Source organism: Dasypus novemcinctus, chromosome 9 (assembly GCF_030445035.2).
Source record: "Dasypus novemcinctus isolate mDasNov1 chromosome 9, mDasNov1.1.hap2, whole genome shotgun sequence".
Taxonomy (NCBI): domain Eukaryota; kingdom Metazoa; phylum Chordata; class Mammalia; order Cingulata; family Dasypodidae; genus Dasypus; species Dasypus novemcinctus.
In genome coordinates, this window is record NC_080681.1 from 33520010 (window position 1) to 33539678 (window position 19669).

Consider the following 19669-nt stretch of genomic DNA (forward strand, 5'->3'; position numbering starts at 1 on the left):
AGCTGTCAAGGTCATCAAAACAAGCAAAGCCTGAAAATCTGTCACAGCCAAAAAAAAAAAAAAAGGAGCCTAAATAGACATGACAGCTAAATGTAATGTGGTATCATCCTGGATGATGGGATTCTGCATCAGAAAAAAAGGACAGTAAATAAAAACTAAGGAAAGTGGAATATAAAATATGGACTTTAGATAATGTATTAATCAATGTTGGTCATTTTGTAACAAATGTACTATACTAGTGTAAAATAATAATAGGGGAAATGGTGCAAGATATATATAGGTAATATCTGCATTATCAACTCAGTGTTTCTGTAAATCTAAAACTGTTTTAAAAATGAAATCTATTAATTAAAAAATAATTTATGAGGGAAGTGGACTTGGCCCAGTGGATAGGGCATCCGCCTACCACATGGGAGGTCCACGGTTCAAACCCCGGACCTCCTTGACCCATATGGAGCTGGCCCACACGCAGTGCTGATGTGCGCAAGGAGTGCCGTGCCACGCAGGGGTGTCCCCTGCGTAGGGGAGCCCCACGTGCAAGGAGTGCGCCCTGTAAGGAGAGCCACCCAGTGTGAAAGAAAGTGCAGCCTGCCCAGGAATGGCACCGCACACCCAGAGAGCTGATGCAGCAAGATGACACAACAACAACAACAAAAAAGAAACACAGATTCCCGTGCCGCTGACAACAACAGAAGCAGACCAAAAAAGAAGAAGATGCAGCAAATGGACACACAGAACAGACAACCGGGGTGGGGAGGGGGCGGGGAGAGGGGAAAGAAAGAAATAAAATAAATCTTTAAAAATAAATAATTTATGGAATTCCATGGTTTTTAGGAACCCATGGGATTATATAGAATTTTAATTATTTGTCACAAAAATGATTAGCTTCCAATTAAACAATTTATAAGGACCATTTTTCTAGCTTTTATTTTTTTTTTCTCTTTTTTTTTTACATTTATTTTTTTTTTAAATTGACTTTGTAATAATATTACATTAAAAATATATATGTGAGGTCCCATTCAACCCCACCCCCCACCCCCCCCTCTCCCCCCCCCCCAACAACACTCGTTCCCATCATCATGACACATCCATTGGACCCGGCAAGTACATCCCTGGGCACCTCTGCACCCCATAGACAATGGTCCACATCATGGGCCACACTCTCCCCCATTCCATCCAGTGGGCCCTGTGAGGACCCACAATGTCCGGTGATTACCTCTGAAGCACCATCCAGGGCAGCTCCATGTCCCAAAGACGCCTCCACCTCTCATCTCTTCCTGCCTTTCCCCATACCCATCGTCCACCATGTCCACTTTTCCCAATCCAATGCCACCTCTTCTATGTGGACATTGGATTGGTTGTGTCCATTGCACCTCTATGTCAAGAGGAGGCTCAGATTCCACATGGATGCTGGATGCAGTCCTCCCATTTTCAGTTGTAATCACTCTAGGCTCCATGGTGTGGTGGTTGTCCTTCTTCAACTCCATCTTAGCTGAGTGTGGTAAGTCCAATAGATCAGATTGTAGGTGCTGGAGTCTGTTGAGGCTCAGGACCTGGCCACCACACTGCCAGTCCAGAGATTCAAATCCCCTAAATATATCCTGAACCCCAACATTAACTGCACCTCCAGCACATTAGCATGAAAGTCTTATGAAGGGAGATCCCATCCGAGTCCAGATTCATCACACATAAACACCATTTCCAAAGAGGGGCCATCTGCCCTGGTAGTTAACCCCATCGGCCATGACCATAACTCCCATGGGTTTTCTAGCTTTTAGACCTTGTGTAAATGCTCTGACTTTTCACTTGTGCATTTATCTGGTCCCATAGCAAACATGTTAAAAACATACATGTGTTTATATGTGAGTATATTTCTCTTTCTCTGAAATGGAATTAAATGAATCTTAGTATTGAGATAAGAAATCAGGGAGGCAGCTGTGGTTCAAGCAGTTGGGCAACTACCTACTACATGGAAGGTCCTGGGTTCAGTTTCCGATGCCTCCTAAAGAAGATGAGCAAGACAGTGAGCTGACATGACAGGCTGACATGACTGGTGCAGCAAGTTGACACAAGATGATACATCATGGTGCAACAAGGAGACACACAGCAAGGAAAATACAACAAGCAGGGAGTGGAGGTGGCTCAAGCAATTGGACCCCTCCCTCCCACATGGGAGGTCCCAGGTTCGGTTTCTGGTGCCTCCTAAAAAAGAAAAGCAAACACAGAGAGCACACAGTGAATAGACACAGAGCAGGTAGCGAGCACAAACAATAAGGGGGGAGAGCACGGAGAAATAAATAAAATTCTAAAAAATTTCAGATTACTTTTCTCCTACACTTTTCAGATTGCATTATTATTTTCTTAAAAATATTTATATGTACTTTTTCCTCCTCATTTCTAAATCATAAGAATATTCAAACCTTTGTTTGACTTTAAATTACAGGAAATGTTCAAAAGAAAACTTATCGATAGTATATGGTATGAGTATGATTTGTTTTGAAAGGTTTCAAATGAGTCACATTGAAGTCATGGAAAGGCTACCACTTACCACATTTACTGTTCTGATTAATTTTTTTTTTTTTAGGACAAAGTACAAATCAGTAGTAACTTACTGAAGAAAACCTTAGTGGTTGGCATTGCTGTTTCAGTAATGTTATGTTGATGAATCAGAGTGATTACTTATCAACTGTCACGGATTTACTCAAATTATTGAATTTTCTACTACTGTAGTAATTTCAAATGCAGTTAAGCTTTGCTTAAGACATTTTACTTTAATATATGAATTTAAATTATCAAAAAAGCACTTTAAAATTGTGCCCATGCTGCAAGTTAATATGGTTGCCTCTGTGACCGTTGAACATAGTTTCATAATATAGCCTTGAAAAAAAGTGTAATTTAACCTTTGAAACAGGCAAGAGGTCTCTTTTTAATTTTCTTCAAAATGTTTTTATTTTTACAAAAGTTAAAAAGTTGGATATATTTATGTAGCAAAATTGCTCTTTGTTAGCTTTTTCATCTCAGATTTGATATAAAATATTTTTTAATGTAAGCTTTACAAATGCATTTCAGACTAAGCAACCTGCATTGTGTCATGACCCTTATAATACCACAAACCTTCTGTAATACTACTCCCAGAGAAAAACCCACATCCTATGTATAACCTTAGATTTATTTTGAAATCTCTATGAAGAGAGCATAGAGAGATTACTAATTGTTTCTGTTATTTCCTTTACGGGTGTGATATCTATTTGTAAGCCCTGTTTTTTATTTTAATTTGCCATGTTTATAATGTTAAAATATATTGATTTCCTGTTCTAATAGATAACATGTAAAAATGTAGTAACTAATTATAAATTTCAACTAGGATTGGTTAGTATGCTAGACATCTCTCGAGCATTCAAAAAGGGAGAATGCTATGATGTTTCCAACAGCCAGCATCTCTAATATACACTGCTGGTCATTACCGCACTGGTAAACACTTGCAAGTTAACAGCAGTAAGCCAGCATTTCTGACTGACCATTGGACTGATTTTTAAAAATTTTTTTAAGATCATTAAAGTGAATGTTGGTGTGAAGGTGAGGGAAAATCGGCACACTCAAAAATACCATTAGTACAAATTTAAATTGGTGCAGTCTTTTCAGAGAACAGTTTGAGTACATACTTTTTATTTTATTTTATTTTTTTTTAAGATTTATTTATTTATTTAATTTCCCCCCCTCCCCTGGTTGTCTGTTCTTGGTGTCTATTTGCTGCGTCTTGTTTCTTTGTCCGCTTCTGTTGTCGTCAGCGGCACGGGAAGTGTGGGCGGCGCCATTCCTGGGCAGGCTGCTCTTTCTTTTCACGCTGGGCGGCTTTCCTCACGGGCACACTCCTTGCGCGTGGGGTTCCCCCACGCGGGGACACCCTTGCGTGGCACGGCACTCCTTGCGCGCATCAGCACTGCGCATGGGCCAGCTCCACACGGGTCAAGGAGGCCCGGGGTTTGAACCGCGGACCTCCCATATGGTAGACGGACGCCCTAACCACTGGGCCAAAGTCCGTTTCCCTGAGTACATACTTTTTAATCTGCACTTCCACTTTTGAGCATCTCTTCTTCAGAAATGTTTCAACATGTGCAGTTTTTCTTTTGTTTTATTTTGTGAGAGATATCAAGTATTACTAAAGAATACATAAAACGTGCAGTTTAAAGAATAATTATGAAGCAAATGCCCGTGTTTCTACCACCCAATTCGAGAAGTAAAACGGGGCCCATTATTTGGGAGCCCCTACTCCAGTGTGCTCCTTCCTGATCATGAAATGCTTTTCTTTTACCTAGTGGTGATCATTATCCTAAATTTGTTAAGTATAGCTTTATCTCCCATGTATGTATTCTTCAAAAGTAAAAAACTATTTGTTTTTGAGCTTTATATAAATAAAATTGAGTATATTAGCTTCTGATATTTTAATAACCACAGTTTATTTATCCCTTCCATTGCTAATCAACATTTGAGTTGACTCTTGTTCTTTCGCTATTTTGAGTAATACTGCTGTGAACATTTGTACATGTTTTCTGCTGCATATGTTTGCCGTATTTAGGTATGCATTTCTTAACCTTTAATGTTCCGAAGTAATCATACCAATTTGCCTTCCCACCAGCAGTGTATGAGTTCCCTTTGCTTTACACCAGTTGATTAGTGTCAGAGTTATCATTTTAACCAATTTTAGAGATGGCTAATAGTGTCTCAATGTAATTGTATTATAATTTGACTCTTCTGATTAATGAGTCTGAACACTTTTTCATATATAGATTGACAATTTGGATTTTTAAAAATAAGTTTTAAGTAACCATTTCTACAATGGAAATAAGAATTAGAACTTCCAAATAATTATGGGAAAATATCAACAAAGTAAATTTGGTCCACCTAGCGAAAGCATCGAACTCCTCCTCTGTCCTTTAACTTCCTGGGTGCTCTGACAGAGATGCTTCTCTGACTGCATCTTATACCATGTTCCCCCTACATGTTACACTCTAGCAACACTGACCTTTTTATTTTTTGAACAGGCTTCTTCATTCCTACATTAAGGCTTTCGCTTGGCTCTTTCTTATATTTGGATATTACTGGGCTCCCTGATCATCCCATGGCTCATTCCTCCTCCTCATTTAAATCTCAGCTTAGAAGTGATCTCATAGAAATAGTTCCTAACCACCTTTCTAAAGTATGCCCCTCAGACTGTCACTATCTGTTCTTCATGCTTTATTCCTGATGACTTCCATCTGTGTCTAAAACTATCTTCATTAAAAATTATCTCACACACTGACATACACACATTAGAACCTTATTTGTCTTATGTATACTTAGTGCCTGGCATATAACGTGTTCAGTCAATAATTGCAAAATAAATTTAGGATGGAAACAGTCATGTAGAAGAGAGTTTGACATTCTCTGCCATAGGAGCAGGCAGCAAGTACTTTCTAAATATTTTATATGTAAGCATTCTCTTATTTAAATTAATGTTTTCTCAGAGATGGGTTGAAACTGATCCCAGAATTTCCCTTACCCCCTCTAACCACCTAACAAAATAGTAAATAATAGGTATTTTTTCAAAAGACCAAAATTTTACCACAAAAAGCAACACAAGAGAAAAAAATAACATAATGCGATAAATTTTAAAAACTCAAAGCTAAGAAAATAGGTGCTTCTAGAACAGAGAGGCCTAGCAGAGCTTAGCTTCTAGACTTTACTGTGTTCCTCTCCCACCCCCACCCTGAAACTGTACAGAGAAGTTAGCAAAATCTTCACAGGAGGGACGCAGCTGTGGCTCAATCATTTGGGCTCCTGTCTACCAAATGGGAGGCCCTGGGTTCGTGTCCCGGGGCCTCCTTATGAAGGCAGGCTCGCCCACATGCCACGGAGAGCTGTGTGCCCTCAAGCGCTGCAGAGAGCCGACTCAGCAAGGTGACAACAAAAAAGGGAGACATGCAAAAACACAGAAGAGCACGCAGCGAATGGACACAGGGAGCAGACAGCACGCAAAAAGCCACAAGGTGGGGGGAAAGAACCCAGTGAAAGAGATTAGGAACATGAACATGTTACTCTTAACTAAAGTAAAGCCCTGCCAAACACTGAATTTGGGAGATAATCTGAATTCTGAAAGTCGTCCTCCAGCTTTTGGGATATAGCACCCAGTTGGAGAATACAAGATATTTAACAAAACTTCAGAAGAGTAAGCAGAACATTTCTTTAGCCCAATTCTTCCTTTCTCTATGCAGTTCTCTCAGGCTATAAAAACAAGAAAAATTTGAACCTGGAGGGCAAAAGAACTAGGTCTCAAATATGGTAGACCTTTAATAAGTCACTCATAACATTAGAGCATTTAGAATATCTGGACAGAGTCCCATTGCCATGAGCATGAAGAGAAACGGCACAGCAACTAGGTAAATATTACTGTAACAGAGAGGAGGGAGAATAGGCTCTTCAGTAAATGGTACTGAGAAAACTATATCCACATGCAAAAGAATGAAATATTATTGTCATCCAGATGTCATTTAAATATATTAAATGGCATTTTCCAATGTGGAAAAACTGGTGGGATACTGATCTTGTGGTCCTTTCTTGAAAAACATCCTGGATAGTGAAATCCATCTACAAATGAGTGAAAATAAAGAACCAAGGATGCTATTATTAACAGAGTGGTGGTGAATATTTTAATCAATTTAAATACAGAACTAATATTAAACAAATATGGGAATAATGGTTACCGGTCAGGTTGCTTTTCTGAAAATGTAAAAAAAAAAATCAAAAAGTAGGTGAGATAGAAGCAAGTAAAACACTTATACTCCCCTCCCCCCCCCCTGCATCTTTTACAGCAATATACTAAATTGGTACCACCTAAACTTAAAGCATATAGTGCAAAAGAAATGGACTCCAACATCTTAATGTTTTTTGTACTTTTTTTCTTTTTTTAAGATGCCAGGGCTGGGGATTGAACCCAGGACCTAGTATGTGGGAAGCCAGCGCTCAACCACTGGGCCACATTGGCTTCCCTGAGTTGGTGTTTTATTTGTTTGCTTTTTTTGTTGTTTGTTTTTGTTTTTAGGAGGCATTGGGAACCAAACCCAGGACTTCCCATAGGGGAAACAAGCTCTCAACTGCTTGAGCCTCATCTGCTCCCTATAATCTCTCTATAATCTCTTTTCTTACACTTAAGACTTTTTTTTTATGGAAACACTTTATTTTCATATTAATTTCAGCTAAAAATTAATTTTATTCATCATTTTATCTTTTTGCTTTGTTTAATTTAAAATGAAGATGTATAATTTTCCAAAAACAGTTATTTTTCTTTACAAAAATAGCTGACAGCACATATTCCAAGGTATTTACTTCAGTTATTTCTGGGTAGTGGGAAAAGAAGTGATAGTTCCCTTAAGCATTTAAGTGGTAAGCAGTAGAATGATAAAAAGATGAAATGATTTTGCATAGATCCAAAAAGGGTTTTGGGACTAATTCTTCAAAAGTCTTGGTATTCTATGTACTGCAAATCCCAAACAGCTTATCAAGATTGTAACTCAACCTGGCACGACAGTGTTTCTCATAAGTAAACCAAATATGTCATCATATATCCTTACCTCACAGGGAAAGTGTGAGACAAAAGCTAGTAGAGGAAAGCGGATTTGGCTCAACAGATAGAGCATCCGCCTACCACATGGGAGGCCCGGGGTTCAAACCCAGGGCCTCCTGACCCATGTGGTGAGCTGGCCCACGCACAGTGCTGATGTGCGCAAGGAGTGCTGTGCCACACAGGGGTGTCCCCCCGCGTAGGGGAGCCCCATGCACAAGGAATGTGACCCATAAGGGGAGCCGCCCCACACAAAAAAAGTGCAGCCTGCCCAGGAGTGGCGCTGCATACACGGAGAGCTAACACAGCAAGATGATGCAACAAAAAGAAACAGATTCCTGGTACCGCTGACAAGGATACAAGCAGACACAGAAGAACACACAGTGAGTGGGCACAGAGAGCAGACAGCTTGGGGGAGGGGGGGTGGGGAGGGGAAAGAAATAAATAAAAAATCTTTTAAAAAAAAAAGCTAGTAGAAAAACATTCCCAGACATTGCCTGCTTTAACACTGAACAAGGCTCACTAGAGCACCTACTTGCAGTTTAAGTGTATACTATAGAAAGAGAATAAAAAACAAAATGAAGGTGAATCTTTCATTGAATTGATAACCCCTATGACATGGAATATAAGGATATTTGACAATCCCAGTTGTTCAGAAGATGAATCACATTTTCTTCAGCAACAGAATTTTCCAGCTGTATGATCATTGTCTCAGTGAGCAAGGCGAATCTTAATGCTGTTTGATGCTTTTCTTTTATGGCAAGTCCTCCATTACTGAGAAGTTTCCTTCCCAGACTTTTCCCAGAATTTAAAGCCCTCTCTCTACTCTATAAAATATTTTTGCAAAGACACAAATGACAAAAATGACAGGCTTTTAAAAGGCTTTTGTGTGTAAAATGATGCCAAATATGGTGAAAGTCCTTTGGACCTCATAGGATTGAAAAGTTAAACCTGTTGGTTAGTTTCTTAATTAGAGGCAAAAAAAAAAACAGAAAAAACTGATTTCCTAACTACATTATGTATTATGTGTTTTCTTTTACCAAACATATGAATATAATGTATAATATGTAAATAAAATATTTACCAGTATGATATATAAAGTGCTGCCTTCTGGTGCTGTTCCTACAGATTTTCTGAGTCTCTGGCTTTAAATATTTACGTTTCTGTATCCATGTCTTCTATACTTACTCGTTGACCTTAACAATCCTTAGAATATACATTATATTAGCTTTACTTTGTTGCCTACTTGAATAAGGGAATAAAAACAGTACTTTATTTGGGGTTTTGTTGAAATGAGAAATTTTGCTGTTTCAGCTTAGATAATATAGTCTGTAAACTTGGACTCTTCAAAAAAATTAACAATGTCATGAAAAACAAACAAAAAAGGTAGAGGGACTATTGTAGATTAAAAGAGGCTAAGGAATTACAGTAATCAAATGTAACCATAAATCGATTAGATTGTGGACAGTAATAAAACACTTTGGATCCTGTGGGGGAAATTTAAATGAGAACTGTATGTTCAATGATATTTTAGAATTACTTTTAATTTTTATGTTAAATGGTTAGATAAGACAGTTTCTTATAGTTAGGAGATGCATGATGACATATGTTTGAGAGAAAGGTTATATCTGCTGTTTATATTCAAAGGTTCAGAAAAGATTATCTGCGCATGCACATATATACACTGCAGAGAGAGAAAGCAAACATTGCAGTATGTTAAGTGGTGAATATAGGTGAAGGGTATGTGGGGGTTATACCATTGTTTCTGCTCTTTACATTTGAAAAATTTTGAAAACTAAAAAGCTAGGGAACAATTTTGCAAGATACAAATAATCGACTAAATGCTTTTTATATTAATCTTGGACTGATATGCTTTCTCCTGCCTTACCTGTGCATTTAGTACAATAACTGGATTTTAACTGCTTAAATTCTTTTTTTTTTTAAAGAAAAATTTAGACGCAAATTGTCTAAACATATAGAGTATTAAAACCTATGGCTTGAAACACAGCTTTTAAAATCTGCTATCTTCCTGTCTAAGGAAGTGTCCTTCCTGTGGCAAGATAGGGTAAGTTATAACCAGCAGTAAAAACATAGATAAAGAAACAAACAAGAATGGACTCTCAAGTATGCCTGTTACAATTCTTCAAAAGCGAGTCTGCCTATATTCTTAAATTTAAACAAACCTTTGGTGTCTCTTTTCTCTCACCTCTTCAGTATTTTTAAATGTTATACTCTAGCTCCCATTTTTCTCCCACTTATGAAAGCAATTTCATATCTTAGTCTTCTCAGTTTTGCTGCTCTTTAACTTGCAAGAACATGCTGCTTTTCACATCTCTTAAATCTTCTAGCTTGATGCATCAATACATTTAATTATTCAAATGTTTAAATGGTCTGTAATAGGGCAGTAAGTGTGGGTAAAGATATCTCTGAATAAAATGTCCATTTTCTGCTGTGACCGCCTAACACTGCACAAATACATGTTCACTTTTTTCCTCCTGCAGACCACAGTGTTTATTGATTTTGCAATAAACCGTAAGAGAATATGTGACATCCTGGGCACATTGCAGCTCTACCTTATCCTTTCTCTTATTACAACTCTTGATGGTCAAGGGGATAAAACAGATGAATGTGTAAGCCTAAGGTCATTAATAAACAGTCCAGGTAGTCGAACATCACATTCACTGTTTTTAGTAAATTATATCATGACACATTTACATAGTTATATTAGAGAACATAGCTTTTTAAAAAAATAAATAAAACTATATTAGCCTGTTATACAATAAACAGGTTAGAGAATTGGACTCAATATTTCCCTTATTTATTGCCATATTTCCTCAAACATATTAATGCCTTTAAGTGTTTAAAGAATTATTTTGCTGGCCCTAAATCTTTGGTTTTTCTTCATTTTTTAGAACAGTTTTTCTTAAATTTTATTGGGGCTGTATGTGTGGAATTTTCTCAGATCCTAAACATTTTTATTTAGTTCCTCATTATACATTACTAAACTTTAACATAATATTTTCTGTTTGAAAGCTGGGTTAACCAAGAAAGGGATTTGAGTTCAAAATTGAACCAACCTCTGTAGACAGGGAACTGACCAGCTGAAAATTACATGGAAATAACGTGAAGTGAAACTGATAGCAGAATTGAAAGAAATTAATTAAAGGACCCTTGACATTTTTCCTCTATTTTTGTTTTTAAATATATTCACACTGGAAATGTGGAGACTATTTGTAAATAACTTTATGAATCTTGGTCACTTACCACACTTACCACTGTAGTGGTAGCTGAAAGAAATTCATAGTTATGTATAAAATAATTATACTAAGTAAATTTTATAATGAGGTTAGGCTAGTAAAATATTATTTGAGATCTTTAGATTTAAAAGTATTTTATAACTGGCATATAAGTGGTATATTTAATTTGCGCTTAAACATAGTTAATTTTCACAGTGCAGAAGCTCAGTTGTTGAGTGCCAGCCTACCAGGTACAGGGTCCTGAGTTCCATCTCCTGTACCTCCTTTAAAAAATTTTTTTTTTAATTTTCAAAGGTGTTCAAACCAGTGCATTTCAAATACAGGTTTTCATCTAGCTATGTCAAAATCACTTGTGTAACTTTCAAAGTATACTGATTTTCAAATCCCATTCCTAGAGTTCAGGATTTAGTGGGTCGGGGGTAGGATCCTATAATCTATGTGTTTACAACACTCTCCGAGTGATTTTTTGCTTTAATAATCTTTGGGCATTACTGTTTTCAAGATTTCCTGGGTTAGGTTGTTTATATTATTTATTCATTTACTTAGCTATATTCTTAAACATATGTATTAGCTAGAATGTTTTTATTGAAGAAAACCCAGTTTTCAATATTAAAAAGGATTTATTGTCTCATTTACCTGAAAAGTCCAAAAATAGGATGTGCTTCAGGGAAAGTTTGATTTGATCTCCAATTGGTACAATTAACCATGATTCTGAAGGCACTGCCCTCATCTTTTTCATCCTCGAGAGGTTTTCCTCCTCATGTTAAAATGGCTAACAGGTGAGCTTCATATCCACCTATGGTGATATCCAGAATAAGAATCTATACCCCGTAATTTCCAGCAAAAGTCACACTGTTTAGCAACCCCTGAACCAATCACAGCAGAACAGAATGGGATTAGCCTCTTTGGTTTAGACTCTACCAATCAGGGCCTACCAAGGATTAGGGGTGGAATAATTCCAATGCTATGGCCACCACGTTATGTGGGTGAGGGAGGAAAAGAAATGGTTGTTGAGGTAACAGCCTCAAAATCTATTACAAAATATCATAAAGGTCAACTATAGCTCAGCCTACCCCAAAACTCTGTATTAATGAAGTTCTAATTTATATGATTTATTTGCATTACTTTTCAGTTTTAAGTTTCCAGTAAAATGTAAAGAAGGTGGTATGCATTCCTAGGTTTTAAATGATAGGTAGATTTTAAATGAAGAATCATCATCTTTGGAAGATATAATCTTCTCATGGGTAAATGAAGTACATTGTGTGTCAGTGCTCACTTTTAGCAGATACTGGTAGGGGGAGGAGAATGAATTGGGTTTGTTTTTTGTTTTTTCTAAAGATTTATTATTTATTTCTCCCCACCCGCTTGTTTACATTTGCTGTGTCTGTCTGTTGTGTGCTGGTCTTTTTTTGGGAGGCACAGGGAACTGAACCTGGGACCTCCCTTGTGGGAGGGAGATGCCTAATCACTTGAGCCACCTCTACTCCCTGCTTTGTTATGTCTCTCACTTTGTTTTCCTCCATGTATCTCTTGTGTCATCTTGCTGGGTCAGCTTGCCACACTACTTCTCTGTCTTCCTTGTCTTCTTTGGGAGGCACTGGTAACCAAACCCAGACCTCCCATGTGGTAGGGGGGAGCTCAATCACTTGAGCCACATCTGCTTCCCTGAACTGATTTTTATTGATGATTTTTCCTCTCAGTATTTTGGTGTGAAAATTTTCAAACACACAGTAGTTGAAAGAATTGTACAGTTGGACACCCATAAACCCACTCTGCTCTATGGTTAATATTTCTGTTTATCTGCTTTATCTCTTGCTTTATCAGATAGTCATACCTATCACTCTAGCCATCTTGATTTTTGAAGCATTTCAAAGTAAGTTTCAGGCATATTATACCTTATTCCTAAAAATATCAACATGCACAGTTAACTAGAGTTATCAAAGATGTTTCGATTTAATGGGCTCATACATAAAACTGTACAGCTTAAGGCTTTAATATAAATTGATTGTTACAAACATCATAATGGTAATTGCTTAAAAGATCCAAGAGCGAAATATGCATCTGAACCTTTAAAATAGTACTTTATGGTCTCAATATAAAATTCCACTTATTAACTGACTAAAGATATGTATGTAAGGTCTGTTCAGTGAAATTACAGCATACCAAAATTATGTTGGACCTCTTTTTCTTTAAGTTTGTTGCTTATTTAATTAGTTTTGACTAGGAAACCAGTTAACTGGCAATCTATTGTTATCAGCTAAACCAAAAGAAAACCTCAAGAAAATGCAGGTTCCTGGTAAATTTATTAGTGTACTGACATTTTCCCACCTGCTTATCAGAAACAACCATGTGGACACTGCTTGAAAGTAGAAAGTTACAAAAATTCTTACCAAAAAAATCTTGAACATTAGATAATGGAATAAACTTATCTCAAATCGATATCTATGTCATAAAATATAGTAGTTAATTGCTGCTTTTCTGAATTGTAAGTGTGTAGATATTCATTTGAAGAAGATCCTAAAAAAGCTTTGAGTTCAAATATTTAAATGAGAGTATATTTGTAGAACCTAAAAATCACAGATTCAAAAATAAAAGGTAATTTATACATTTTAGTTTATTAAGTAGCATTTAGGACATCTGTAGTCTTTTACTAATATTTTTGAAATATGGGATATCATCCCCTTCAGGTAAATATTAAAATGTTGAATCAGAATACCCCATACAGAGACCCATACAGAATCCAACTGGTGTGTCTGTCACAACGGTGTGCCACTAATGTGTGACTTGTGCTGAAATCATAATTGTGTGAGCCCTGGGAGTCACTGCTGGAACCTGGAGTCGAATAACCCTTCCTCTTTTCCTCTTTCCTTAGTTTATCCAGTGTGCCTTACAAGTTGTTATTTGTTTCCTGTAAATGTGTCCACAGAAACAATGGTAATATACATCATAGTCTTTTGGTATGTAAAAGTTGTGTAGAAGAAACCCAGCATTAAGCTTTATAAAGTCAGATTTAAATCTGGAAAGGATAGCTGTTTATGATTGGATTTGATCAAAAATATAAAACTTTCTTTTTTGAAATTCTCCCTTATTTCTACAGTGAAACAAAGATTCAAGGAACACTTTTATTTTAAAATCTAAGAGATCTTCAATTTCTTACAGGAATTTTTTTTTTTAAGTCTAAAACATTCCAGCATTTGTATTGCAAAATTTCTTATCTGCCCTGTTTCTTCATGAAATAGTGCCTCTCCTCCAAAGAAATTGAGGTGTTACAACAAAATTTTTAGCTAAATCCTACTGAGACCCACTTTTGGAGGAAACCAATTTGTGGAGTCCCTCAGTGGTTTTTTGCAGACAGAGTTAGCGATACCTATCTTGCCAAATTTCTTTTTTTCATTGCAAATTTCCTTTTAGGAAAGAGTTAATATTATTGGTGATTCTACAGCCTTTCAAAATTAAAGTCTTTCTGCTTTCTTGGACTTCCATCTTAAAACATTAGGCCTTACGTTGGGCTTTGTCATCTATTTGCACAGAAAATTTTTGTTATCCAACATGACATTGCAATGGGCTGCAAGAACTTTGCCTTGAAGATTTGAGACCAGGTTTAAAAGTATCTTTCTCCAAGTCTGAGTCCATACACCAACATCTAGCCTTTCCATCTCATCTAGGATTTCTTCCTAGGAGTGTATTATGCTCTCCATTTAATCAGTCATTTCAAGGGAATGAGTATAATGTGAAATCAAATAAGACAAAACAAAGCCACACAAAAAAGTCAATCTGGGGAAGCGGACTTGGCCCAGTGGATAGGGCGTCTGCCTACCACATGGGAGGTCCGCGGTTCAAACTCCGGTCCTCCTTGACCCGTGTGGAGCTGGCCCATGCGCAGTGCTGATGCACACAAGGAGTGCCCTGCCACGCAGGGATGTCCCCTGTGTAGGGGAGCCCCACGCGCAGGGAGTGTGCCCCATAAGGAGAGGCACCCAGCACAAAGGAAAGTGCAGCCTGCCCAAGAATGGCACTGCACACACACAGAGCTGACACAACAAGATGACACAACAAAAAGAAACACAGATTCCCAGTGCTGCTGATAAGGATAGAAGTGGTCACAGAAGAACACACAGCGAATGGAAACAGAGAGCAGACAACTGGGGAGGAGGGAGGGGGCGGAGAAATAAATAAAAAATAGAAATCAACTATGGTATATGGAGAATTTATTTTATACGAATATTGGTTTCACTTATTTTCTTTCAGTGAATAGTCTCCTTCCATACAGTTTTTCTTTCTCCTACAGTCTTCCTTCCTTTCCTTCCTGGTTCACTCACTCACTTATTCCCCTCTGCTTGACATCATCCTTTCCCATTTTGAGAATATCCAGAAATGAAGGTGGAGTAAGTTTAGAGCCATGGAAGATTTTAGGAGATAATCATGAAACAGACTGAATTTGGGTAGCAGGTTCATTAGTCTTTATTATTTTCCTTTTTGTTCTTGTTCTGTGCCTTTGAAATATTTCATTGAAAAAGTGGGATGAGTGAAAATAAGATGCAGATGTAAGTATTCATAAGTGGCAGTGAACAACTAAGTTGATAGCATGGGTCATTAGCTTAGGTGATAATTACAAGTGGTTGTAGCATTTCATCATTAATTCTTTTCATATTGCAATTCCCATTTAAGTCAGCAGAGGCTAAAATAAATATTCAAGTAAAGAAAGACATGAGACTTTTGCAACAAATCCAAAAAAGCTAATTTGCTTGGTCCTTTACATAAATCTCCATACTCTTGTCTCCATTTTTTCCTCATGTGTAGAATTTGCTATAATTTAGGATGAAAAATCTCTGTGATTCTTAGACAACCAATTGACTCAATCTTCCATTCTGGTTTCCTCCTCTGGGATGTAGGAATAATAATAGTATCTATCAGAAAGGCTCATTGTGATGATTACAAGTAAAGGGCTTAGAAAACTTCCTGGCACATTATATATACCCATCTCTTTCCATCAGGGCTTCACAATTGAAACAAAATCCTACATAAAGTGATTTGTGTAACTGATGTCTACAATCTCCCAAGGGTAGTACATAGTTAATACAATTCTAGGTATATGGGAGGTGAATTAGATGATTACATTCAATGGATCCTTTAGGTATTAGGGCTTAATTCCTTGGGAAACCTCAATGGAGAACAGCTAAGTGCTCAATAAATGATAGCTATTGGGAAGCAGATGTGGCTCAACTGATAGAGCGTCCAATAATGGACCGCGGCTCTCCTTACGCCATATGAAGGGTCTTGGGGTTTGATACCCAGGGCCTCCTGACCCGTGTGGTGAGCTGGCCCATGCATAGTGCTGCCACATACAAGGAGTGCCATGCCACGCAGGGGTGCCCCCATGTACGAGTGCCCCTTGCACAAGGAGTGCACCCTGCAAGGAGAGCTGCCTCACGTGAAAAAAATGCAGCCTGCCCGGAGTGGCGCCACACACACACAGAGCTGATGCAGCAAGGTGACACAACAAAAAAAGAGACATAGTTTCCCGGTGCCACCTGACAATGCAAGCAGATGCAGAAGAACACACAGCAGACAACAGGAGAAGGGGAGAGAAATAAAAATAAGTCTTAAAAAAAAAGATAGCTATTATTATTTTGATTGCAAGTGACAGAAACCCCAATTCCAACTGGTTTAAATAGCATAGGGACTTTTTACGTTCATGTAAATGGAAAAGCAGGTAGGGAAGGTTTCAGATGGTTTGATTAGAACTCTGACGTATCTCTGCTCTTCTGTTGGTTCCACACATCTATAGTGGTTGAATTGAACTAATATTTCTAAATAATTTACAAAAACATGTTTTCTAATTTTTTTTCTTTTTTTTTTTTCTTAAATATGGGCTTATGGCTAAAAATGATTAGGTGTCTTGTATGTATTTAGTCCTAATACGTTTATTATCTAGTCTTCATTGAATAAAACAGTATTTTGGGAAGCAGACTTGGCTCAACAGATAGAGTGTCCACCTACCACATGGAAGGTCCACGGTTCAAACCCAGAGCCTCCTTGACCCATGTGGAGCTGGCCCACGTGCAGTGCTGGTGCGCATAAGGAGTGCCCTGCTATGCACGGGTGTCCCCCACATAAGGGAGCCCCACACACAAGGAGTGCGCCCCATAAGGAGAGCCGCCCTGCTGCCCAGCTCTGTGTGGCAGCTGCACACACACAGAACTGACACAGCAAGATGATGCAACAAAAAGAGACACAGATTCCTGGTGCCACTGAGAAGAGTAGAAGCTGACACAGAAGAACACACAGCGAATGGACACAGAGCAGACAGCTGCGGCGGGGACGGGGGAGAAGGGAAGAGAAATAAAAATAAATCTTAAAAAAAACACAGGATTTTATTTAGATGATTGTGTTTTATGTTAGTTGGTTTAAATATGTAAGAAGAGTTTCTAAAGAATGTAAAAAGAAACTATAGTTGTGTTTTTATGTCTATATAAAAACATGAGTTACACTAAACTCTCCTAATCCATATTCCGGTGAAGGTGTGTAAGACAGATTGCCAAGAAATGGGACTTACAGTGCTAAGTTGATGAAAGGATTTTTGAAGAACAAAAACTAAGGGCTATTTAGGGATGCAATCAAGGCAAGTACAAAAACAGAGGCAATTAATGCAGAAGAGCAGTCTTGTTGGAATTGCACCCTGACTTATACAGTGGAGCTACCCAGGTTTTAGTTAGTTTTCTTTCTACCAACGATGTTAGGGGAGGTGTGTAGAAGGAAAGTGGAGGGTGGACCTGGCTGTGGCCAGGGGACCAAATCGGATGATGTCCAAGGTCCCTTCTCACTATGAGTATAAAAGACAGCAGTACAGATCTACATAAAACGCTCTTCATTGCAACCCATTACTCGGAGGGTAATTGTACAGAACCAAAGACACATTTAAAAACCTATTTTTAAAAAACCTATAAATACTCAGTAATAAGTAACTTTTACATGAACTTAAAAGCTCTCTCAGATCAGAATATATATCTTTCTGTTCTGTGTGTTCTGATGTGGAATGATCTTCCAAGTTGTGTTTTTAAGAGATTAAAATGCAGAACAGTTTATAGTATCTACCAGATGGGTAAGAATATGTGTGATACGTGTGTGTACAAAGTATCCTAGAAAGAGTATAGCAAAAAACTAACAGTGATAGTCTCCATGACAGGGGGTTGGTTGGTAACTGTTAAAAATAAGTTACAGGAAGCGGACTTGGCCCAATAGATAGGGCGTCCGCCTACCACATGGGAGGTCTGCAGTTCAAACGCCAGGCCTCCTTGACACGTGTGGAGCTGGCCCATGCGCAGTGCTGATGCACGCAAGGAGTGCCGTGCCACGCAGGGGTGTCCCCCGCGTAGGGGAGCCCCACACAGAAGGAGTGCACCCCGGAAGGAGAGCCGCCCAGCACGAAAGAAAGTGCAGCCTGCCCAGGAATGGTGCCGCCCACACGGAGAGCTGACACAGCAAGATGACGCAACAAAAAGTGACAGATTCCCGTGCCGCTGACAACAACAGAAGCGGACAAAGAAGAACACACAACAAATGGACACAGAGAACAGACAACTGGGGGGGGAGGGGGAATAAATAAATCTTTTAAAAAATAATAAAAATAAGTTACTTCTGATATTGAGTTATTCAGTAGTTTCAGTAGATGTTTCTGGATCAGAGCTTAACATTTTAAACATCAACACAGATTGTAATCTGGAAATATCAAAAATAACTTTGTTTCCCATCTTTAATAAGCTCTTTGTCTAAAAAGTTTATATTTGCTTTCAGGTGGTACTAAAAAAAAAAAAAAGGCAATCTCCTACCGGGTCTGTTTCCCTCAAAAATGGGTCCAACACTGTTCTGGAACTGCTTTTAAGAGAGGAGCACCTTTTTTTATTTCCCCAAACAGAATTATTTTATTTAACTTAAACCATGTAGTACTTTACTAGAAAAAAGAGTAAGAGAAACTAAAGTTACCTTAGCTTCAGCCATTCAAAATAGACACAAGTTTCTTTTTCCCTTCATAATGTAAAGAATCCAGAGTCTATCACAATAACAGGAATAAATTCTTACAACAGAATATAAAAACATTTTGAAATTTTTTCATCTACTGATTTTTATATAAACAGGAATTTTGGGGGGAATAATTTATACACAGAAAGTAATTTTATTAACAAATTGGCCATGTTATTACCTCTTTTTTTAAAAACTTTTTTCAAACAAACTCAGAAAATGTATTATTTGTGATGCATCCATTCCATGGCGCCATCTGGTTTGATTTTTGTCCCAGAGGTAGACAAGCTCTGGCAATCCTCTCACCTCAACCTCACTGGCTTAGAAAGCAGACAGGTGTTTTCACCAGGCATCTCTTCCACCTGGAGGAGCACCTTTTAATCAGCTACATTTAGGACTCCCAACTCTTGTTTCTAAGCTAATTAAACTAAGAAGACTCAGAACTGTCCTCCCCTTTTGGAGTGATTTGGAGAACCTTTTCTTTTTGCCCTTTCTCTGTTCCCCAAACAAAAGCAAACCTCCCAGTATACTGTGGGAGACTCCTCACCTCCTTGACTTCAGCACTGAATCTCTTATGTTAAATAATATTGAAATGTCTGCCCTCAAGATTACTAATTGGTTACATTACATAAATGACTTTCAAATTTTAGGATAATTTTTTCATTGGTAGATCCATTCAGCTGATTTCTCAGAGTCCTTCAAAAGGTACTGTTTGTAAATTGTATTTATTGTAAACAACTCTTACTAAGGATTATTTAGAAATATTTGGTATAGTTCACTAAAAATTATTTTACAG

At 37.9% G+C, this 19669-nt stretch overlaps 1 protein-coding gene across 11 annotated transcripts in view; it reads left to right on the forward strand.

Annotated features, from left to right (window-relative positions):
• EVI5 (ecotropic viral integration site 5) overlaps positions 1-19669 on the forward strand; it is a 254969-nt gene that overhangs the window by 186388 nt on the left and 48912 nt on the right. The window lies entirely within an intron of this gene.